Consider the following 25,390-nt stretch of genomic DNA (forward strand, 5'->3'; position numbering starts at 1 on the left):
TTCTGCCAAGCCTTTCTCGTGCCCCCTCCTGGCTCTCCTCAGACCATTTTTGAACTCCTTCCTTGCCTGCATGTAATCCTCTCTAGCTGAACTTGGCCCTAGCTTCCTCCACCTTATGTAAGCTACCTTCTTCCTTTTCACTCGAAGCTCCACCGCTCTCGTCATCCAAGGTTCCCTAATCTTACCCCTTCTTGCCTGTCTCAGAGGGACATATTTACTCATCACTCCCAACAACTGTTCCTTAAACCGTCTCCACATGTCGATAGTTCCCTTACCATGGAACAACTGCTCCCAGTCCATGCTTCCTAACTCATGTCTAATCGCATCATAGTTTCCTCTTCCCCAATTAAATATCCTCCCATTCTGCCTAATCCTCTCCTTCTCCATAGCTATGTAGAATGTGAGGCAGTTATGGTCACTATCACCAAAATGCTCTCCCACCACAAGATCTGATACCTGCCCCGGCTCGTTTCCGAGCACCAAGTCTAGAATGGCCTCTCCCCTCGTCGGCCTGTCAACGTACTGCGTTAGGAAACCCTCCTGAACACACCTTACAAAAACAGCTCCATTCAAATCTTCTGCTCTAAGGAGGTTCCTATCAATATTAGGAAAGTTAAAGTCACCCATTACAACAACCCTACTGCGTGCACACTTTTCCAAAATCTGTCGACCTATGCTTTCTTCAATCTCCCTGCTGCTATTGGGGGGCCTGTAGTAAACCCCTAACGAGGTGACTACTCCCTTGCTGTTCCTAATTTCCACCCATACTGACTCAGTAGGCAGATCTTCCTCGACAAAGGAAGCTTCTGTAGCTGTGATACCCTCTCTGATTAGTAGTGCTACACCCCCTCCTCTTTTTCCCCCCTCCCTATTCTTTTTAAATGTTCTAAACCCTGGAACATCCAGCAACCATTCCTGCCCATGAGAAACCCATGTCTCTGTTATGGCCACAACATCATAGCACCAGGTACTGATCCATGCTCTAAGTTCATCACTTTTATTCCTGATACTCCTTGCATTAAAGCAAACACACTTTAACCGATCCCTTGGTTCCTTCCCAGGAAAATCCTTCCCACTAGCTGGTCTACCTCTTGCTACAGCCTCACCTGCATCAACGCTCACCTCTGGTATACAGCTCAGGTTCCCACCCCCCTGCCATACTAGTTTAAACCCTCTCCAAATACTCGAGCAAACCTTCCACCCAGGACATTGGTCCCCTTCCAGTTCAGATGCAACCCGTCCTTCTTGTACAGGTCCCACCTTCCCCAGAAGGCATCCCAATTATCAACATATCTGAAGCCCTCCCTCCTACACCAGCTGCGTAGCCACGTGTTCAGCTGTGCCCGCTCCCTGTTCCTCACCTCACTATCTCGTGGCACCGGTAGTAAACCAGAGAACACTACTCTGTTCGTCCTGCTCTGCAGCTTCCATCCTAACTCCCTGAAATCACTTTTTATATCCTCAAACCTATTTCTGGCTATATCATTTGTGCCAATATGTAACACGATTTCTGGCTGTTCGCCCTCCCCTTTTAGAACTTTATACACCCGATCGGAGACGTCCCGGACCCTGGCACCAGGGAGGCAACATCCCTTCCGGGAATCCCGATCTTGCCCACAAAATCTCCTGTCGATTCCCCTAACTATCGAGTCCCCGACCACGAGTACTTTTCTATTTTGCCCCCTTCCCTTCTTTGCCACAGTGTCAGGCTCAGTGCCAGAGAACTGACTACTATGGCTTTCCTCTGGTAGGTCATCCCCCCCAGCAGTCTCCAAAACGGTATACTTATTGCTGAGGGGAATGCCCACAGGGGATCTCTGCACTGTCTGTCTGTCCCCTTTCCTCCCCCTAACTGTAACCCATCTATCCTCGACCTGAGCCTTAGGAGTGACCAACTCCCGATAACTCCTCTCAATTACCCCCTCTGCCTCCCGAATGATCCGTAGTTCATCCAGCTCCAGCTCCATTTCCCTAACACGGTTTTCAAGGAGCTGTAGCTGGGTGCACTTCCCGCAGATGTAGCCAGCGGACACGTGTGCCACATCTCCCAACTGCCACATTCTGCAGGAGGAGCAAGCAACTGCCCCAGCATCCATACCCCACTTATCTGAACGCCAACTCAATACTAAAGTAGAAAGCTTATGTCAAATAACAATAACAAATTAATAACAAACTTATATTCAATAGAGAAAGTTTAGAATGAACCTTACCTTATTAACTAGGTTAGAGGAGGAGGGCGGGTGGGAGACACTACAGTTGTAGAGCCTCGGGTTTAGCCGCCTTGCTGATATATATGGTAATAAAATGTGAGGCTGGATGAACACAGCAGGCCAAGCAGCATCTCAGGAGCACAAAAGCTGACGTTTCGGGCCTAGACCCTTCATCAGAGAGCTCTCTGATGAAGGGTCTAGGCCCGAAACGTCAGCTTTTGTGCTCCTGAGATGCTGCTTGGCCTGCTGTGTTCATCCAGCCTCACATTTTATTATCTTGGAATCTCCAGCATCTGCAGTTCCCATTATCTCTGATATATATGGTCACTGCTTTCCTTCCCGGCTGCCCCTCTGGTCCTCGTCACTTCCTCTGCTGCTCCCACTCCTTGTCTGAGAGGAAAAAAAAACACCGCTGCCCGCTACCGGTAAGTAATTTTAAAAATAAACTGCTTTACCTTAGCTGCAGTCTTCCGGGTCCGTCTTGCCTCCGCTGCTGCTCGCTGCAGATGGGCTGAGAGGTGGCAGATGGAGTTCAACCTGGATAAATGCGAGGTGATGCATTTAGGAAGATCGAATTTGAAAGATGAGTAGAGGATTAAGGATAGGATTCTTGGCAGTGTGGAGGAACAGAGGGATCTTGATGTGCAGATACAGAGATCCCTTAAAATGGCCACCCAAGTGGACAGGGTTGTTAAGAAAGCATATGGTGTTTTGGCTTTCATTAACAGGGGGATTGAGTTTAAGAGTCATGAGATCTTGTTGCAGCTCTATAAAACTTTGGTTAGACCGCACTTGGAATACTGCGTCCAGTTCTGGTCGCCCTATTATAGGAAAGATGTGGATGCTTTGGAGAGGGTTCAGAAGAGATTTACCAGGATGCTGCCTGGACTGGAGGGCTTATCTTATGAAGAGAGGTTGACTGAGCTCGGTCTCTTTTCATTGGAGAAAAGGAGGAGGAGAGGGGACCTAATTGAGGTATACAAGATAATGAGAGGCATAGATAGAGTTGATAGCCAGAGACTATTTCCCAGGGCAGAAATGGCTAGCATGAGGGGTCATAGTTTTAAGCTGGTTGGTGGAAAGTATAGAGGGGATGTCAGAGGCGGGTTCTTTACACAGAGAGTTGTGAGAGCATGGAATGCGTTGCCAGCAGCAGTTGTGGAAGCAAGGTCATTGGGGTCATTTAAGAGACTGCTGGACATGCATATGGTCACAGAAATTTGAGGGTGCATACATGAGGATCAATGGTCGGCACAACATTGTGGGCTGAAGGGCCTGTTCTGTGCTGTCCTGTTCGGTTCTATGTTCTATTACAGTCCTTTCCTAAGCCACGAGTTTGCAGACACTCTGAACGAGGCTTCCCCCGTGATGGTTTGTATTCCCTGCGCTGGGCTAAAACCCGCCCATCCTTGCCAGTGGACTTCACTGCTGACTGCCGTTGCTGACCTCCATCGGGCACGACAGGCTTTGCCACATTAAGTACTCTCTTATCTTATTCCTTCTTCAGGCTATATCAATCTGCCACTGACCTGCCCATCTGACCGACGAGAAGATTGGAGCAGACAAGGGGACCTGGTAAAAGGTGTTTAAGATTTTGAAGGGCATAGAAAGGATAACTGGAAGCTGCTTTTTCCATTAGTTGACATGAACTCACTGACGGAAAGTGTGGCTGATTCAGAAAGTGTCTGAATATTTAAGCAGTATTTAGATATTCACTTCTGTTGCTGTAGGCTCCAGGGCTATGGGTCAAACAATCAAAAAGGAAATCAATGTACTGTGAGTTCAATGTAGACAGATCTTTGTTGAGCAGTGCAGTAACGACAGAGCGCACGGCCTCCTCCTGTGCAACAAACATCCATGACTCTATAATTACACAGCTTTTCTTTGAGGCATTTCTCCACTTGACTGATTCTTTGTAAATGCAAGGCCGACAAAATAAATCCTTTTATTAAAAGCTTCCATCTCACTGAGAAAGCTTCAGGCCAATTTGATAATCTGCTCTGAAAATTCTGCTCATATTTTGATAGTTATGAAAAATTCTACTATCAGGGCTGTCACAATCCACAACATTCTAAATCAATCAACAATATTCTAGAAAGATGATCATTTGCCTATCCAACGAATTTTAACTGATGTTTTTAAAAAATAGAGAAATAAATCTAGATCTGTCAAAAACTAATCAGTTCTTCCTTGGACCATACCTGTACAGACCAGGTTTCAATGAAATATGCCCATTAGTTGTGAGATACATTGTTGACAACACAACATCAAATGGGGAAAAACATGACCTCACATTAAGTGTTATCACTGCTGCAAGTGAGCAGTCGAGTCATACAGCACTTCTGAATATTTTCCAAGTATTCTAATGATGAAAACATTATTGGTAACAAAAACAGCTGCGAAGTTGGTGTCGTTGAGAAGCAATGGCATCATACAGATGTAGTGCATCATTTATCCAGCAGGAATGCACTGTGCAGATTCTGCAAAGACCATGCTCTAACTTAACATTAATAGTGGCAGTGACGAAATAGAGAAATATACTAAGACAGCAAACCTTTTGTTAAACAGTACCCGTGGTACCAGGAATGGGCTGAATAATCAAAAATTCCAGTTGATCAATAGGCCCACACACACAAAAAACACACACTCAATAACAGGAACATAACGCATGGGATATACACATTACTGTTCTCCTTCATTTACAGCATAAATAACTTCAGCAATGATGCAACTTCGCCTTAACTCAAACTTACTGGCAGGGAGCCTTCTCACTTGCACCCTCACCAGACATCACAGAGATGATGAGAATACAGTAAACATCTGGTGTGTAATTTTTGTCAGTTTATTGAGTGGGCTAGTTTGTTAAACAAAGTTTACGTACAGTTAAATCTACAGTTTACATGTGTATCGGCAATGATAGATTTCGTACTTACACTTGTATTTTTTCCTCCAGATGACCCTTGGACAGACACATCAAGCCAATTTTCAAAGAAACACTCTGATTCTTCCACTCCTACCCCTGGAAAAGGAAGTTACAGAATGTCACTGACTGACTTTACTTATTTGAATACAGCATAAGATACATAGAACATCGAACAGTACAGGCCCTTCAGCCCATGATGTTGTGCTGAACTTTTACCCTAAACCTCAGGTCTATCTAACCTCCACCCCTATCTTGTATTAACACCCATATGCCTGTCAGATAGTCACTTAAATGCCCCTAATGAGGTCGACTCCACAACCCACTCCAGCTGAAACAAAGATCTCTTTGAATTGTCATTTGTCAGACATGTATTGAATCAAAAAACAAATTTCTCACTTCCACAGTTTTCTACAGCATGTTAATATGATTTGTGAAAGTTAATACTTCACCCTTTTATTTTACAAATACAACTTCAAACAAAATGCTACTGTATAGAACTTCTATGCTGGCATTTGTGCATATGCCATTTCAGTTTTGTGATCTGTTTCTATGCAACGAGTGATAAATACTTGGATTAAAACGGTTGAGAGCAGTGTATGTGAGATTTAATACCATGCTTTATCTGCAGATAGTCCATCTGCAGGTAGTTATTCATGAGACTCAACTAACATCATGTCTCAGAGGAGCTTGTGTCCTCTGGGTTAGGTACTGTTTGACCGTTGCCTACTGGTCACTAGTTGAGACGAAAGAGAACTACTAGCTGCTATCCATTTTCAACAAGTGATCACGATAATCTACCTGCATTTCAACGTCCCATCAACATTCAAGAATAATAAAATGTGAGGCTGGATGAACACAGCAGGCCCAGCAGCACCTCAGGAGCACAAAAGCTGAGGTTTCGGGCCTAGACCCTTCATCAGACGGGGTGAGGGTTCTGGAATAAATAGGGAGAGAGGGGGAGGCGGACCGAAGATGGAGAGTAAAGAAGATAGTTTGTGGAGAGGAGAGTATAGGTGGGGAGGTAGGGAGGGGATAGGTCAGTCCAAGGAAGACGGACAGGTCAAGGAGGTGGCATGAGGTTAGTAGGTAGGAGATGGAGGTGCGGCTTGGGGTGGGAGGAAGGGATGGGTGAGAGGAAGAACAGGTTAGGGAGGCAGAGACAGGTTGGACTAATTTTGGGATGCAGTGGGTGGAGGGGAAGAGCTGGGCTGGTTGTGTGGTGCAGTGAGGGGAGGGGACGAACTGGGCTGGTTTTAGGATGCGGTGGGGGAAGGGGAGATTTTGAAGCTGGTGAAGTCCACATTGATACCATTGGGCTGCAGGGTTCCCAGGCTGAATATGAGTTGCTGTTCCTGCAACCTTCGGGTGGCATCATTGTGGCATTCAAGAATTGTTGCTCGAAGAGGCTTCTGTGTAACAAGTAGGAGTAGAATCAAGATCAACCATGTTGTTTTCCCAATGTGAACCAGCTGCCAACACCATATATATGGGACCATCTTAATCATTCTTCTACAATTAACTTTTACAACAGACAACAGGTGCAGGAGTAGGCCATTCGGCCCTTCAAGCCAGCACCACCATTCATTATAATCATGACTGATCATCCACAATCCGTATCCTGTCCCTGCCTTATCCCCATAACCCTTGATTCCACTATCTTGAAGAGATCGATCCATCTCTTTCTCGAAACTATCCAGAGACTTGGCCTCCACAGCCTTCTGGGGCAGAGCATTCCATATATCCACCACTCTCTGAGTGAAGAAGGTTTTCCTCAACTCTGTTCTAAATGGCCTACCCCTTATTTTTGAACAGAACCTCTGGTTCTGGACTCACCCATCAGCAGAAACATGCTTCCTGCCTCCAGAGTGTCCAATCCTTTAATAATCTTCTGCATCTCAATCAGACCCCTCTCATCCTTCTAAGCTAGGTCCCTGTACAGCTGCAGAAGGACGTCTTTGCTCCTATACTCAATTCCTCTTGTTATGAAGGCCAGCATGCCAATGGCTTTCTTCACTGTCTGCTGTACCTGCATGCTTGCTTTCATTGACTAATGTACAAGAACACCAAGATCACATTGTACTTCCCCTTTACCAACTTGACTCCATTGAGATAGTAATCTGCCTTCCTGTTCTTGCTACCAAAAAAGTGGATAACCACACATTTATTAACATTAAACTGCATCTGTCAGCCATCTGTCCACTCACCGAGCCATTCCAAGTCATCCTGTATTCTCATAACATCCTCCTCACATTTCACACTGCCACCCAGCTTTGTGTCATTGGAAAATTTGCGAAGATTACTTTTAATGCCTTCATCTCTATCATTAATGGATATTGTAAACAGCTGTGGTCCCAGCACCGAACCTTGTGGTACCCCACTGGCCACTGCCTGCCATTCCGAAAGGGACCCGTTCATCATGACTCTTTGTTTCCTGTCAGCCAGACAATTTATAATCCAAGTCAGTATTTTGCCCCCAATAACATGTGCCCTGACTTTGCTCACTAGTCTCCTATGTGGGACTTTATCAAAGGCTTTCTTAAAGTCCAGGTTCACTACATCCACTGGTTCTCCCTTGTCTATCTTCATAGTTACATACTCAAAAAATTCCAGAAGATTCGTCAAGCACAATTTCCCCTTTGTAAATCCATGCTGACTCTGACTTATCCTGTTACGGCTATCCAAATGAGTTGTAATTTCATCTTTTATAATTCACTCCAGCATCGTTCCCACCACTGACATCAGGCTAACCGGTCTACAATTTCCTGTTTTCTCTCTCCCTCTTGGACTCACCCATCAGCAGAAAAATGCTTCCTGCCTCCACAGTGTCCAATCCATTAATAATCCTATCCGTCTAAATCAGATCCCCTCTCATCCTTCTGAACTCGAGAGGACACAAGCCCGGTCGCTCCAATCTTTCAACATATGATAGTCCCGCCATTCCGGGAATTGACCTTGTGAACCTACGCTGCACTCCCTCAATAGCAAGAATGTCATTCCTCAAATTGGGAGACCAAAACTGCACACAGTATTCCAGGTGTGGTCTCACCAGGACCCTGTACAGCTGCAGAAGGACCACTTTGCTCTTATACTCAATTCCTCTGATCTGATTGAGGCATAGAAAATTATGACAGGCACAGGCAGAATACATTGTGAGAATTCTTTCCCCATGGCACATGTGTCGAAGACCAGATGGCACAAGTTTAAGGTGAGGATGAAACCAGATGGCACAAGTTTAAGGTGAGGAAGTCTGAGGAAAAGCTTTTTCATGTCAAAACTGGTAGACGTATGGAGCACGCTGCCTGAGAGGGCAAGTAGAGGCAGGTATTCTCAACATTTAAAAAGCATCTGGGATGAGCATTTAAAATGCTAGGTCAAAGTAGGCTCTGGACCAAGTGTAGATAAATGAGATTAGTGCAGTTTGGTGTTTGTTGGTAGGCATAGATATGGTGTTTCTATGCTGTATGACTCTACGAGATTGACGGTCACAAAATTTTATTCAACATCTGGCCGTTTATTCCTTGACATTAACTGGATGATGTTCATATTGTGCGCATTATACACGTCATTCTCCAGCACTAACATTTGTAACCGTGAAGAGCATTGCAATCAGAGTGTCGAGATGTCTACATGATCCTGTACAGATCTGACCAAAAGGAATCAAAAGTATATCAGTTTCAATTTTATGATTTAAAACAAAAGTCGCGAAAACTTTTAACTACATTATTTCTTTCACTGAAATGAAATTAGAACACACTGAAACTTTCTGTCAACAATGCCAGGGTTGATTTTAATCAGTCGACAATCTTCACATTTACTTAACTGATCATGCATATATCAAAATCCAATATGCAGGAAGCAGTTTAATGCACCTTCGGACAATCTAAACATACTACATTCAAGTGTAAATCAAACATACGTATCAAAGACGTTCAGCAGCCAGTTCAGATACATGTCGACACAGAGTGGCACATTGACCTAGTTTTTGTGATTTTGTTCCAAACCATCATAAATGGTCGTTGAACAGTTGATTACTTCAGTCACATTTAGAAGTTGCTCGTTTTGTGTCAATTTGTGTTGATCGAAGACACATTGTGCTGTGTGCAACTCCAACAGATCCACTACAAAGGAGGAAGAAAACTAACTTCGATTACAGTTTTAACTTATTGGATCTATTAAATAAAATTAATTCCTTTATTTGGCCTAGAAATAAATACAATGATTCACAAAAATACTCTTGAATGATGGAAACAGGCCATTTCCTTCTCAAATGTAAAATGTCAAATCTAACCAGGGAACCGTCAGTGATGCTGGTCATATTCTGTTGTTTGCTTCAGTAATTTCTGTGGAACAATGGTGGAGGAACAGTAGCTTTATATGTTATGAAGCCCGCCTTGATATTTATGAAGCAGCACTCACAACAATTTAACCTAAAACATCCATCTCTTTCAACCGGCGTGCATTCTCATTACATCCAAATCTAAAGTACAATCTAATTGGCTCTTCACTCGTTTCAAACAGTGGATCTTACAACCCCTACTTCACTTCGGGTTATCAGCATTCTTTTAAATCACACTATGTCGCAGCTATTAAGTGTGTTAATGACACGTTCTTGTTAATTTTAAAAAGGTGCTCTGTTACCTCGGTTTTGAACTAGATTTCTCTTGTAATTTTGCTATTTTGCCATACATATGGTATGTTCTACAGTGTCTACCAAAAACAATTAGTAGTTAAGCAAGTATCAATTCAATGTTAGTTCACAAGATGCCAACAAAATCTGGCAAACATTGTCAAAACATCGAATGCCAGGCAGAAACAATCACTGCTTTAAAAAAAAATTCCTCTTTACATCCCCCGACATCTTTTCCCCAAAACATGAATGCATTCCCTTCTCCTTGTAACATCATCCATTAGCCGTGGGAACACCGCTTTTCCACGTTTATCTTATCCCAACCTATCGTAATCCCTCATGTCTCGATTCACTACTTATTAATCCCCTGTACTCCAATGAAAACAGCATTAGCTAAATTTGATGATAAAATGTCACATTCTTAAAACAAGTTGGGTAAATTTCATTATTATTATTCAAGACTACCAAAATTATTAGTCTTGAAGTTTAGTCACCAGATTTGGCTGCATCATTCCAGTCCTATTTCAAGGCTCAGGATAACTTCTTATGAGCTCGATTATACAGCCCCATCCCACAGATACGAAGGTGGGAAGAACACACAAAATCTGGAGGGCACTGTGCGTACATGTGTGAAAGTTCTGGGGAACTGTCAAGCAGCCTGCCTATCCTTTGACCTCCTGAGACTAATTGATGGCAATTTAAGGGATCCCCTCTATTGTGTCAGGAGATAGATGTCAATCAGAAAGACAGTCAGCTTTACATGCACAATCCAGTCTAGAAAAAGTGAGTTGGTAGGGGAACATCGTTCACAGGCCCCTTGGCCTGATCCTAGGCACTTCATGCCCTTAAACTCTCATCCAACCTTTTAAAAACCCCTAACAACCCTCGACCACTCCGCACCTCTAGTCGGGGACCCGCCATCCAGCCATCAGCAACTTCAGACTCTTCTGGGCTCTAAGTGGCCAGGAGTTCTACAAGGTAGAACTTCCATCCAAGAGGGTGCCCGCTGTCCTGCCTCCAGCCATTTAATGCTGCAGGGCAGCTGTGAAGAGCATGGGCAGGCTCACATTTGGCATTTCAACTGGGAGAGACCTGAGCAGGAGCGGAGGCAACAGCACCATGTCGAATACTATTTATCAGACCAAAAATTTCATATCCTAAGCATTCTCTCCAATGTTCTGCCAATTCAGCAGTCAGTGCCCAAGGTTAGTAGAAAACCAGAAATAAGGAAAGATTTCAAAGCCGAGAAATAGAAAAGAAACAGACAATAAGAGCTTATTTAAACAAATGAAGGAAGAGGTCAAAGTGAAAGCAGATCCCTTAAAGAATGGAGGCAGCAAAAATAATAATGGGGAATCAGGAAATAGCAAATGAGACAAATAAATACTTTATACCAGTCTGCACAGCAAAAGACACAAATAGCATCTCAAAATTACTTAATTAACAAGGGGCAAAAAGAAGACAGGAAATATCACCAGAGAAGAGGTGCTAGGGAAACTAATGGGGCTAAAGGTCAATAGGTATCCTGCACGCGATGTACTCTGTGCTAGTAAATTAAAAGATGTAGCTAGTGCAGCCTGACTTGGAATACTGCGTGCATTTCTGGTCACCCCATTACAGGAAGGATGTAGAAGCATTGGAAAAGGTTCAGAGGAGATTTACCAGGATGTTGCCTGCTCTGCAGCGAAGGTCTGAGGAAGAAAGGCTGAGGGTCTTGGGTCTGTTCTCATTGGAGAGAAGAAGGTTCAGAGGGGATTTAATAGAGACATACAAGATGATCAGTGGACTAGATAGTGTGGACAGTGAGAGTCTTTTTCTGAGGATGGTGGCATCAGCTTGTCTGAGGGGGCAGAGCTACGCATTGAGCGATAATAGATTTGAGATAGATGTCAAAGGCAGGTTCTTTAGTCGGAGAGCGGTAAGGATCGCCCTGCCTGCTGATGTAGTTCACTCAGCCACATTGGGGGCATTTAAACAGTCCTTGGATAAGCATATGGATGATAATGGGATAGTGTTGGGGGATGGGTTAAGATTAGTTCACAGGTCGGCGCAACATCGAGGGCCAAAGGAACACTGGCTTTGTGTCCCAGAAATAGGTCCAGCATTGCACTGTGCCTTACAAGCTCATCTCCATGTTCATGTAAAATAATCTATCAAATGTATTTAAAGAATTATTTCCCAAGTCAAACTTTTGTCTAATCTCAATTAATGTTGTGCAGTTGAAATCCCAGAATATAATTATTATTTTATTAGCTTCTCACCCCTCAGTGAATTCCCTGCTCTTCAACTGCCCACTGCTTGCAAGGCCGATAGCTTAAATTCCTCACAACATTAGCAAACCCTTGTGCAAGGATTTTGGTTCCTTTCTGCTTCAGCTGCAGACCAGCCCACTTGTAGAGGACATACCATCCTCACAAATTCTCCTTCAGATCCAGGAGTCTAAATCCCTCCCCAAACACAAACACTTGAGCCAAGCATTCATCTGTTTTCTTCCCCTTTTTCTTGCCTTCTCAGCATGTGGCACCAGGAATAATCCAGAGATTACAACTTTACAGGTCCTGCTATTTAATCCACTGCCTAGCTCTCGGAACGCTTGGTGCAAGCGTTACCCCAAACCAAATCACTCATCTTACCAATGTGTACATCGAGCTGTGTCTTAGGGTCCTCCTCCTTCAGGATCCCCTTAATGACATTGTTGACCTGGTTAATATGTCACAATGGAGTCACAGGTACGACTGTGCAAAATCTGGTCCACCCAGATCGTCGCAATGGGCAAAAAAGCACACCATTTGTCTCTACTTGCCAGGGGGCTAAGGCAGTTTGGTGTGTCCACAAAGACAACTTTCATTGATGTACCAGAGAAAGCATCCTGTCTGGATGCATATCACAGCATGGTTCCTCTAGCTGAACAATCCCTATTTATTATGGCTCTTGCCTTTCTTCTTCCAGGCAGAATTGGAGAGAGCGAGCGCGCGACAGACAGAGCGAGAGAGATGGGCGATGAGGGAGAGAAAGACAGACAGACAGACAGAATGGGCGACAGAATGTGAGTGTGAGCGCGCCAGCATCAGACAGTGAGAGAGATGTTGCTGAGGTGGAGATAGTTGAGAGTGTTGATCACCAACGATCTCTCCTGGTCCACCCAGATCGTCACAATGGGCAAAAAAGCACACCAATGTCTCCATTTCCCCAAGAGGCTAAGGCAATTCAGTGTGTCCACAAGGACAATAATTATTGATGTACCATAGAAAGCAACCTATCACAGCATGGTTTGGCAACAGCTCTTCCTCAGGTCATAAGAAACTACAGAGTCGTGAACACAGCATAGTCCATTATGCAAACCAGCCTTCCATTCATTGATTCCACCTGTACTTCCCACTGCCTCGGGAAACCCACTGACAAAATCAAAGGCCCTTCTCACCCAACAATTACACTCTCTTCTACCTTTGACTGAAGGGAAGATGTAAAAAAGTTTGTATACATGTGTGAAAAGATTCAAGAACTGCATCTTCACCGCTGTTATTGGGGATCTGAATAGAACACTTAAAATTTTAAATCTAGAACATAGAACATAGAACAGTACAGCATAGAACAGTACAGCACAGAACAGGCCCTTTGGATCTCGCTCTCAGTGACAGCTACAGAGAAGATGTACAATGTTCCATTTCACAAATGCACTTTGTATGGTATGATCTGTCTGTACTGCATGCATAAGAAAACTTCTCAGTGTACCAAGGCACAAGTGACAATGATGACTCAAATCAAATTGACTGTGTGCGAGAGAGAGGTGAGCATATGATTGTGTTCAAGAGTGCAAAGATGGTGCATGAAAGTGTGAGTGTGCGCACGACAGAATGTGTGCGCCAGTGTCTGTGCTTGAGAGTGTGTGAAAAGAATTAGCACAAGGAGGGAGTGTTACAAGCATGCATGAGGCTGTGAGAGTGTCTGTGAGAGCGAGTGACTTTGAGAGCAAGCAAATTTGCAAGCATAAGTGTGTGAGGGAGAGATTTGTCGGGGGTGGGGGGGGGGTGTCTGTGTGTACTTGAGAGTATGAGCATTGGCAAAAGATCCTGCGACAGTGCATGCAAGTATGCCACAGCATGTGTGCAAGACCGTGCTTGACTGTGTGACAGTACGGAGTATGAATGAGTGAGAATGTGACAGAATGTGTGAGTGAGAGACTGTGTTCCTGGTTCTGTGTGTGTATGGATAGTATGTTTGAGCATGAGGGATAGGATATGCATGTGCAACACAGTGTGACTGTGAACTTCTGTTTGTGCCTGTGAGTCAAGTGATGGGGGATAACAGGGAGAGGAGAGATAATGACAGAGAGAGAGAGAGAGAGAGAGAGAGAGAGAGAGAGAGAGAGAGAGAGAGAGAGAGAGAGAGAGAGAGAGAGAGAGAGAGAGAGAGAGTGCGTGAGAGAGAGATGAGATGAGGAATAAGAAATGATGAGTGGTCAATACCTGGAGGAAAAAAAGAACCGTGTGTGAGCATTAAGAGAAGCCGCTGGCTGTAATATGGAGGCTATTGTTTTACTGATTGTACGAAACGAAAAGCAAGTGTCACCTCTTGGTGTTAGGGGACAGGAGATGCCCATTAGAGAAGGAGATATAGTCAGCCTTGTGAGAGACAGCAGACACTTTGCAAATGCATAGAAACTAAAATTAAAGCTTTCTTGTCAATGTGTAAAGAGGTGAGACAAATATGACCGGCTAATATTGTACCTTTGCGCTCAGTAAAATGATAGAATCATGATTCAGGGAATCCTTACAATGTGGAAACAGGTCCGTCAGCCCAACACGTCCACACTGCCCCTCAAAGCATCCCACCCAGACCCATCCACCTATAACTCACCTAACCTACACATCACTGAACACCTTGGGAAATTTAGCATGGCCAATCCACCTAACTTGCACATCTTTTCACCGTGGGAGGAAACTCGAGCACCCGGAGAAAACCCATGCAGACACATGGACAATGTGCAAACTCCACACAGACAGTGACCTAAGGGCGGAATTGAACCCAAGTTGTTAGTGCCATGAGGCAGCAGTGTTAACCAGAGCCCCTGTGCTCTTTATTATGCTCATTAAGCTGCAAGCATTTTTTTTTAAGAAAGTAAACTTACCATCGTCACAGGATGCGAGTGCTTTCAATTTCTGTCAGCTTGGAGAACTTTATCCGCATCTGCAAGGGCAAGGTGATGGCAATGGTGTGAGACTGGTCAATATTCTGCAGCTCGCCGTGCAAAAAATTAACAGCATTTCCAATGCTTTTTACCTCGGGGCATAACAGAAAGACAAGAACATGAAAAAATCCTGAAATCTTCCTCCAATTTCCATCTCAGATGGACCATCCCTTCATCAAAAGCCACAACCAAACTGAACAGTAACTTGGTTCACTCCAAATCAACTATAACGCTAATTTCCAAAACTCAATGTCCTGTTTTTCGAAGATATCTGCATGTTCCATGTAAAATCATGTATTTTCCACTGCCTACCAGGCCAATCATTTGTTCACTATGATCTCTGTCTCTCTCTCTCTCTCTCTCTCTGTATCTTGCCCTCTTTGATTTCTGTAATTCACGCCCTCCCTACCCTCAGCTACCTGTGCTCATATGCTCGAGGCTTCTCCAATTTTCTGATGTTCGTGCGAATGCTTTAAGATCCCCGCACTGAATGTCAGCAATTTTTTTCAAAAGCCTCAATGACGACTGCCCAGTGGCTCTGACATCCATATTTATCACTATGAAGTGCTTTGAGAGGTTGGTCATGGGTCACATCAACTCCAGCCTCCCACATTACCTTGATCCACTGCAATTCACCTACTGATGCAGCAGATCCATGGCAGATGCCCTCTCCTTGGCTTTACACACATCTCTGGAACGTCCAGATAACAAGGGCATCTACGTCAAGCTCCTACTTATTGACCACATCTCCACCTTCAACACCATAATTCCATCTGCCCATCCTGGGCCTCCTGCAGTGCCACAACAATGCCACTCAAAGGTTGCAGGAACAGTACCACTTATTTTGCTTGGGAACCCTGCAGCCTAATTGTACCAGTGTGGACTTCACAAGCTTCAAAATTTCCCCTCCCCACCTACATCCCAAAACCAGCGCAGCTCATCCCCACCTCCCTAACCTGTCATTCCTCCCACCTATCCACTCTCCCACCTCAAGCCCTACCCCCATCTCCTACCTACCAGCCTCAGCTCCACCCCCTTGGCCTGGTCGTCCTCCCTGGACTGACCGATCCCCTCCCTAACTGCCCACATACACTCATCTTTACTGGCTCTATCCGCCGCCTCTTTAACCTGTCTGTCTCCTCTTCACCTACCTTCTCCTTTATTCAGAGACAAAGGGAAGTGCAGATGCTGGAGAATCCAAGATAACAAAGTGTGAAGTTGGATGAACACAGCAGGCCAAGCAGCATCCCAGGAGCACAAAAGCTGACGTTTCGGGCCGAGACCCTTCATCAGAGAGGGAGATGGGGACAGGGTTCCGAAATAAATAGGGAGAGAGAGGGGGAGGCGGACCGAAGATGGAGAGAAAAGAAGATAGGTGGAGAGGAGAGTATAGGTGGGAAGGTCGGGAGAGGATAGGTCAGTCCAGGGAGGACAGACAGGTCAAGGAGATGGGATGAGGTCAGTTGGTACGAAATGGAGGTGCAGCGTGAGGTGGGAGGAGAGGGTAGGTGAGAGGAAGAACAGGTTAGGGAGGCGGGACAAGCTGGGCTCGTTTTGGGATGCAGTGGCGGGAGGGGAGATTTTGAAGCTTGTGAAGTTCACATCGATACCATTGGGCTGCAGCGTTCCCAAGTGGAATATGAGTTGCTGTTCCTCTGCACCCTTCGGGTGGCATCATTGTGGCACTGCAGGAGGCCCATGATGGGCATGTCGTCTAAGGAATGGGAGGGGGAGCTAAAACCGTTCGCGACTGTGAGGTGCTGCTGTTTACTGCGAACCGAGCGGAGGTGTTCTGCAAAGCACACATGAGGTTTTTTTCTTCTAGCTTGCACTCACTGGAGCACTGCAGCAAGCCTGAGACAGAGATTTTGGACAGGGATCATGATGGGGCGCTCAAGTGACAGGCAATTGGAAACCTGGGGCCATTCTTATGGCCAGAATATAGGTGTTCTGCCAAGCGGTTGGTCAGTCTGTGTTTCGTCTCCCCGATGCAGAAGGAGACCATATTGTGAGCAGTGAATACAGTAGACTAGATTGAGTGAAGTGTGGGTAAATCGCTGCTTCCCCTGGAAGCCTTGGATAGTGAAGCAGGAGGAAGTAAATGGGCAGATGTTATGCCTTCTGTGGTGGCATGGAAAGTGCTGTTGGGTTATGGGGAGCTGTTGAGAATGGATAAGGAGTGGATCGAGGTGTCCCAACGGAATGGTCCCTGCGGAAGGCTGACAAGAGAGGGGAGGGGAATATATGCTTGGTGGTGGGTTCTTGTTAGAAATCGTGGCTGATGTTCTTCTCGATGTGGATATTGATGGGTTGGTCATTGAGGACCAGGGTACCTCATCAGGGGTGAGGCCAAAGTGTAGGACATGGGTTGGACATGGCTGAGATCTCTGTCAACCACAAACGCAAGGATGCTCAGTTGAGGAAGAATGTAGACATTTCGGAATCCCTCCAGCAAAAGATGATATCATGAGAACAAGTGGATCTGTCTGGACAGTCCTGTCTGAAGATTTTGTGATGTAAGACTCTGTTGTTTGTCATAAAGGATATGGCTGAGTGATCATATTCAAATAGAAGAGACCAAGAATGTGAGGCTGGAGAATGGGTTGAGAACCATGCCTCTAGGATTCCTCTGCATGTCTATGCTTGGCTTGGGCTACTATGGTTACCTTGTCCCAGTTTTGTATGACAGGCGTGATTCTCCACCCATAATGCAACCAACAAGCAGATACAATTGGGCCCCCACATACAAACCCATACAGATCAAAACCCGAAATGACAGTACTCATGGTAACAGACCGGACAGTATAAATTCCGGACAGAGTAGAGGAACATTGTTTTGTTGGAGGCTCTAGTGATGATGTCATTGATCATGGTGACGAAACGTCTCAATGAAAACAAGCCAACTCGGCGAGCAAGTCAACAACCGCAATTTGAACTACCTTGTTCAAGTGTTTCATTTTTGATCTTGAATGTTAAATCTCGCTCCAACACAGGGATGGAAGATGACAGTCAACAGCTGCATTCTAACTAATTCATATCGAATCATTGTTTTGACCAGTTCGGAAACATGTAGGTTAGGTGGATTGGGAATGCTGAATTACCCACATTGCCCACGGATGTGTAGGTTAGGTATATTCGCCATTGGAAATGCAGGCGGACAGGGATAGAGTAGGGAATGGGGATGGGTCTGGGTGGGATGCTCTTTGTAGGGTTGCTGTGGACTTGTGGAACTGAATGGCCTGTTTCCACACTGGGGATCCTATAAAACTAGGTTTTACTCAATTCAAGAGAGAGAGAGTTTATCAATTGCTAAACGCAAGAAGTCATAAGGCACCACAAATATGCACAAGTTAGACACAAGAAATTAGCTCAAAAAACATAAAAGTTAAGAGGGATACGGATAGTTCAGAATTTGGATTGTTTGTGAAGAATAGAAAGTGGGATGTTGTGGCCACTAAGTTGGGCGATCCCTGTAATGCTGATATGAATTCAGCAGTTAATTTTGAGATTCTTGTTGAAACTCTTTTGACCTTGTTTCTTTTTGACATCGCCCTGGTTTGCAGAGCTCAGAGCAAGAGATTGTCTTTTCTTCTTAGCTGCAGCAGAGGCCTATGAAATGGCTGTCCTAGAACTGCGACCTCCACAACTCCGTAGACCACACGAGCATATTCGCCCACGAATACACACACACTGACATTAAAGAACTATTGGGATAACAATACTCAGCATGGGACTGGAAAAGACAGCATGTAGAAACAGAAAACAGCTGTAAATAGTGTCAAGAGGTCAAATAAAGTTATAAAGCTAAATTAATGACTCTTTGCTTGCGTGCTCATTGTATTCAGAACAAAATCAACAAATTAAGAGCACACATACAGGTTGACGGGCATGATTTGAGAGCTATTACAAAGACATGGTTATAAGGAGATCAACACTGGAGGTAAATGTGCAGGGCTACGTGACATTCCAAAAAGACAGGCAGGAGGGAAACTGACTGTAAGCGATGAAATTACTGAGAGAACAAGAAACAATCTTCAATCAGAAGATGTAGAATCCAATTTTATTTATTTGTTAATGGGAGGAGGACATCACTAGCTACGCAGTGTTTATTGTCCATCCCTCGTTGCCCAGGGGACAGTTCAGAGTCAATCATATGGCTGTGGGTCTGCAGTCACAAGTAGGCCAGACCACGTAAGGATGGCAGTTTGCTTTTCTAAAGGACATCAGTGAAGCAGTTGGGTTTTTCTGACATTTGGCAATGGATTCATGGTCATCATTAGATTCTTCATTCATGATTTTCTTTTATGTTCAATTCAAATTCCACCATCTGCTGTGCTGTGATTTGAACACAGGTCCCCAGAATGTTATCTAACTCTCTGAATTAACAGTCCAGCAATACCACCACTGGGCCATTTCCTCCCCAATCTTGGAACAAGAAAACCTGTAGCTGACTCCCACATGGGGAAAAACACTGAACCAGGAGCTTCTTCAAACGGGGTGATCGCCTCTCCTTACATTTTAAGATAGCTATGAACAATTAGGAACTTGTGGGAAGCTACTAAATTGGGGGAAGGAGTATTAGGTAGGAGCTGAGTAGTATTCATTGGGAGGAGCTTTTATTGAACAAGTCGACATTTGATACGCGGGAGTTATTTAAAGACCTACTGATCAGCGTTTAGAACTGGCCTATTCCAGGGAAGGAGGAATGACAAGGATGGCAATCTAAGGACATACGGACATAAGAAATAAAGCAGGAGTAGGTCATCTGTCTCTTTCAGCTCACTCCGCCATTCAATAAGGTCATGGCTGATCTTTGTGCGGACTCAGCTCCACTTACCCAGCCATTCACCATAACCCTCAATTCCTTTCCTGTTCAAAGATCTATCTGTCTTGGCCTTTAAAACATTCAATCAGGGAACCTCAACTGTTTCACTGAGCAGAGAATTCCACAGATTCACAACCCTTTGGATGAAGCAGCTCATCCTCAATTCAGTCTTAAATCTGTTCACCCTTATTTTGAGGCTGTGCCCCCCAGTTGTAATTTCACCCATCAGTGGAAACAACTTCCGTGTTTCTTTCCTATCTATTTCTTTCATCATTTTAAAAGTTGCTATTAGAACACCCCTCATTCTTCGAAGTTTCAGTGAGTGCAATCCTAGTCTCCTCAATCTCTCCCCATACAGCAACATTTTCAATTCTGGAATCATTCTTGTGAAGCTCCTTTGCACCCCCTCCAGTGCCAGCACATCCTTTCTAAAGTGAGGAGACTAAAACTGTACAAACTACTCTACATCAAGCTTTACCAGCACCCTATACAACTGGAGCATCCCCTCCCGATTTTTAAACTGCATCACTCGAGCTATAAGGGACACTATTCCATTTGTTGCCTCAATTACCAGCTGCATCTGCAAACGTTCTGTGATTCATACACAAGGTTGCCCAGCTCCCTCTGCATAGCAGCATGCTACAATTTTTCACCATTTAAGTAATACTCCATTTTGCCCTAATTGCTACCAAAATGGATAGCCTCACATTTACCATCATTGCACTCCATCTGCAAGACCCTTGTCCATTCACTTCAACTTTGTGTCCATCTGCAGATTTTCATTATCCTCTTTACTCTACCACTCATTTTAGTGTTAAATGTGATTTGTGAACTGTAATAGTACATGGAACAACACAGCGCAGAACAGGCCCTTTGGCCCTCCATGTTGCGCTGACCTGTGAACTAATCTAAGCCCATTCCCCTACACTATCCCATCAGCATCCATTTGCTTATCCAAGGGCTGTTTAAATGCCCCTCATGTGGCTGAGTTAACTACATTGGCAGGCAGAGCATTCCACCCCCGTACCACTCTCTGAGGAAAGAACTTGCCTCTGACATCTGTCTTAAATCCATCACCCCTCAATGTGTAGCTGTGCCCCCTTGTACCAGCTGAAGTCATCATCCTCGGAAAAAGACTCTCACTGTCCACCCTATCTAATCCACTGATCATCTTGTATGTCTCTACTAAATCCCCTCTCAGCCTCCTTCTCTCCAATGAGAACACACCCAAGTTCCTCAGCCTTTCTTCATAAGACCTTCGCTCCAGACCAGGCAACATTCTGGTAAATCTCCTCTGCACCTGTTGCAACGATTCCACATCCTTCCTGTAATGGAGCGACCATGCAATATTCAAAGCGAGGCCGCACTAGCGTTTTGCAGAGTTGCAGAATAACATCACGTCTCCGCAACTCAATCCCTCTACCAATGCAACCTAAAACACCATCAGACTTCTGAACAGCACTATCAACCTGGGGGGCAGTTTTCAGGAACCTATGTACATGGACACCAAGATCCCTCTGTTCATCTCCACTACCAAGAATCTTTCTGTTGACCCGGTGTCCTGCCTTCCTATTATTCCTCCCAAAGTGAATCACCTCACATTTATCCGTATCAATCTGCATTTGCCACCTTTCGGCCCAATTTTGCAGTTTATCCAAGTCTCCCTGCAACCTGCAACATTCTTCCACAATGTCCACCACTCCATTGTCTTTAGTGTCATCTGCAAACTTACTAACCCATCCACCAATGCCTGCATCCAAGTCATTTATAAAAATGACAACAGCAGTGGTCTCAAAACAGATCCTTGAGACACACCACTAGTAATCAGACTCCAGGCTGAATATTTTCCATCAACCACCACTCATTGCCTTCTTACTGAAAGCTAGTTTCTAATCCAAATGGCGAAATCTCCCTCAATCCCGTGCCTCTGTATTTTCTCCAATAGCCTACCATGGGGAAACTTATCAAAGGCTTTACTCAAGTCCATGTACACCACGCCAACTGCCCGACCCTCATCCACATGATTGGTCACCTTCTCAAAACACTCAATGAAGTTTGTGAGACACGACCTGCCCTTGACAAATCCATGTTGACTATCTCCAATCTCATTGTTGCTTTCTAGATGATTATAAATCCTATCTCTTATAATCCTTTCCAAAATTTTTCCTACAACAGACGTAAGGCTCACAGGTCTTTAATTGCCTGGGTCATTCTTACTGCCCCTCTTGAACAAGGGTACAACATTTGCACTTCTCCAGTCCTCTGGTACGAAACCTGTAGACAATGAGGACTCCAAAATCAAGGCCAAAGGCTCCACCACGTCCTCCCTAGCTTCCCAGACAATCCTCGGAAAAATCCCATCAGGCCCAGGGGTTTTATCTACCTTCACACGTTGTCGAATTGATAACACTTCATCCTTACTAACCGTAACCTTTTCAATTCTAGTAGCCCGTAACTCAGTCACCTCCTCTGCAATATTCTCCTGTCGCTCAGTGAAAACAGATGAGAAATATTCATTTAGCACCTCTCCAATCTCCACAGCGTCCACACACAACTTCCCACTTCTGTCTTTGACTGGCCCTTTGCCTAGCCCAGTCATCCTCTTATTCCTCACATACCTATAGAAAGCTTTAGGGCTCTCCTTTATTTACCTGCCAATGTCTGCTCATGTACCCTCCTTGCTCTTCTTAACTCTCTCTTTAAATCCTCCCTAGCTAATCTGTAGCTCTCCATCACCTCATCTGAACCATCTGGTCTCATCGTCACATCAGCCTCCCTCTTCTGCTGAACAAGAGATACAATTTTTTTAGTAAACCACGGTTCCCTTAGCTTATTGCTTCCTCCTTGCCTGACAGGGACGTACCTCTCAAGGACATGCAATATCTGTTCCTTAAACCAGCTCCACAATTCAATTGTCCCCATCCCCTGCATTTTGCTAACCCATTCTATGCCTCCTAAGTCTTGCCTAATCGCACTACAAGGGAGGAATGGAGAAGCAGATAGTGAAGGGGACTATCAGAGATTACAGAACAGAACAGAGATAGACTGGAGAGTTGGGCAGATAAATGGCAGATGGAGTTCAATCCAGGCAAATGCGAGGTGATGCATTTTGGAAGATCAAATTCAAGGGCAAACGAAACAGTAAATGGAAAAGTTTTGGGGGAAATTGATGAACAGAGAGATCTGGGTGTTCAGGTCCATTGTTCCCTGAAAGTGACAATGCAGGTCAATAGGGTGGTCAAGGCGGCATATGGCATGCTTTCCTTCATTGGACAGGGTATTGAGTACAAGAGTTGGCAGGTCATGTTGCAGTTGTATAGGACTGTGGTTCGGCCACATTTAGAGTACTGTGTCCATTACCAAAAGGACGTGGACGAGAGGAGGAAAATTTAGGGGAGATATGCATGGCAAGTTCTTTACACAGAGGTTGGTGGGCACCTGGAACGCATTGCCAGCAGAGGTGGGCAACGCAGACACATTAGCATCTTTTAAGATATATTTGGACAGGTACACGGACGGGCAGGGAGCAAATGGACACAGACCGTGAGAAAATAGGTGACTGGTCAGACAGAGGATCTTGGTCGGCGCAGGCTTGGAGGGCTGAAGGGCCTGTTCCTGTGCTGTAATTTTCTTTGTTGTTTTGACTGACTGGAGTGAGGGAGGGAGGGTGCGACGGCTGGAGTGAGGGAGGAATGGATGGCTGGAGGGAGCGAGCGAGGGAGGAATGGATGGCTGGCGGGAGGGAGCGAGGACTGACAGGAGGTAGGAATGGATGAATGGAGGGAGGGAGCAGGAGGAGGGGGCGGGGGGCAGGACGAGGGGGTTGGGGGGAAGGAGGAGGGGCGGGTGGGGAAGGGAGGAGGGGGCGGGGAGAGAGGAGGGGAGGAGAGGGGGTGGGTTCGGTGCCAGGCAGCTGTTCAGGCAGGTACCAGAGATAGTGGGAACTGCAGATGCTGGAGAATCCAAGATCTTGGCCTGCTGTGTTCATCCAGTCTCACATTTTATTGTTCAGGCAGGTAGCTGTGCCCAGGAGCCGGGCGAAGAGGCCTTCTCCCACCTCGGATCCCCGCTCCCGGCCAAGGCGGCGCAGGGCCGAGCCACTGAGCAGCGAGCGCTCCAGCAGCCTGGATGCCTGCTCCTCGCCCAGTGGTCATGCTGGAGGCTGTAGGGGTCCGGGATAGTGGTACGCTGATCCCGATGCAGAACAGCTGGGTCCTCAGTCCCCTCCCGCGAAAAGGGTTCCAGACAGTGGACTCGTCACCGAGGCAGAGTGGGGGGAAAAGGCATGAGTAGGAACAGGAGAGGAAGGGGATTGACTGAGAGGGAGAAAGAGACAGACTGTGTGTGTGAGAGAGAGAATTAGAAATGCAGTCTGATTGCGGATGGGTTGGGTTTAAACAGATTTTTAAACTTTTTAAAAAAAAACTCAATGCTCCCTGCTGAGCGGGTGGAGATGCACGGATAGATAAACACACGGCGAGAGGAAGAGAGACACAGAGAAAGACAGAGCGCCGGGGGTGGGGGCAGGGGAGAGGGAGAAGTTCACAGGGAGAGACGGAGAGACGGAGAGACAGGGGAGAGACAACGGCAGAGACACACACAGAGGGAGGCAGAGACAAGACGAGAGACAGAGAGGAGCGCGCGCGCGCACACACACACACACACACAAGAGACAGAGTGAAAGAGAAAGAAAGAGAGACAGAAGTGCACAGCGAGGTGGCAGAGACAAGACAACAGAGAGAGAGAGAGAAACAATGACACAGAGTGAGGCACACACAGAGAGATGGAGAGACAGAGATTGTGTGTGTGGCGAGGGGTGGGTTTGGAGAAAATGGGAGGGGGGAGCGAGGGCGAGAGAGAGAGACACAAAGAGACGAAGACAGAGTCGTAGAGTTGTGCAGCAGGGAAACAGGCCCTTCAGTCCAACTCCTCCATGCCGACCAGATGTCGTAAATGACTAGTTCCATTTGCCAGCATGTTGCCCATATCCCTACAGACCCTTCCTATTCATGTGTCCATGCAGGTGACTTTTAAATACTGTGATTATAATAGCCTCTGGCACTCCTCTGGCAGTTCATTCCATACACAAACTACACTGGGGAGAACACATTTTCTCTGAGGATGGTAGATGGATTTGGAGCCAAAGAACAGGAAATAACATGACCAATCCAAGGAAACCTAAACACTTGAATAGAAAGCGGGACCGAACACCAGCGCTTCACTGGAGGCTCACTGATGATTTTGCCTGGAATGGTGACGAATCATCTGAAAACTAACCTTCCAGCTCAGTGAGCAATCTTACATCCAAAACCTCAATCCTGAGCTAAAAATCTTCTCAAAACTCGATAATACTTTGCCACTTGATTGACAGATGCATCCTATTTTTTTAAAAAAATAAACTTTTTTTGTTCGATGTACGACTGACTGACCAGTGTTTATTGTCCTTCCTTAACTGAGACTTGGGAACTCTGCAGCCCAATGGTATCAATGTGGACTTCACAAGCTTCAAAATCTCCCCTCCCACCACTGCATCCCAAAACCAGCCCAGCTCGTCCCCACGTTCCTAATCTGCTCTTCCTCTCCCCGATCCCCTCCTCCCAGCTCAAGCCAAACCCCC

The 25,390-nt window shown here is 45.5% G+C and overlaps 2 long non-coding RNA genes across 5 annotated transcripts in view; both read right to left on the reverse strand.

The window, feature by feature from the left end:
• The window catches only part of LOC132209056 (uncharacterized), a 28,061-nt gene extending 25,765 nt beyond the window's left edge, over positions 1-2,296 (reverse strand). Inside the window, exon 1 of the long non-coding RNA XR_009445149.1 lies at positions 2,211-2,296. This is a non-coding gene — a long non-coding RNA (uncharacterized LOC132209056). The remainder of the gene's footprint in view (positions 1-2,210) is intronic.
• A 217-nt stretch (positions 2,297-2,513) lies between these two features.
• The window catches only part of LOC132209062 (uncharacterized), a 32,174-nt gene continuing 9,297 nt past the window's right edge, over positions 2,514-25,390 (reverse strand). Inside the window, exons 3-5 of one of the 4 annotated variants that reach the window (XR_009445159.1) lie at positions 14,889-14,947; positions 5,144-5,229; positions 2,514-2,747 (exon numbers count right to left, since the gene is read on the reverse strand). This is a non-coding gene — a long non-coding RNA (uncharacterized LOC132209062). Of the gene's footprint in view, positions 2,748-5,143; positions 5,230-9,049; positions 9,262-14,888; positions 15,041-25,390 lie in introns of those variants that run through there. The other 3 variants (XR_009445161.1, XR_009445162.1, XR_009445160.1) reach the window with 3 other exon arrangements.

Source organism: Stegostoma tigrinum, unplaced genomic scaffold, assembly GCF_030684315.1.
Source record: "Stegostoma tigrinum isolate sSteTig4 unplaced genomic scaffold, sSteTig4.hap1 scaffold_64, whole genome shotgun sequence".
NCBI classification, from domain to species: domain Eukaryota; kingdom Metazoa; phylum Chordata; class Chondrichthyes; order Orectolobiformes; family Stegostomatidae; genus Stegostoma; species Stegostoma tigrinum.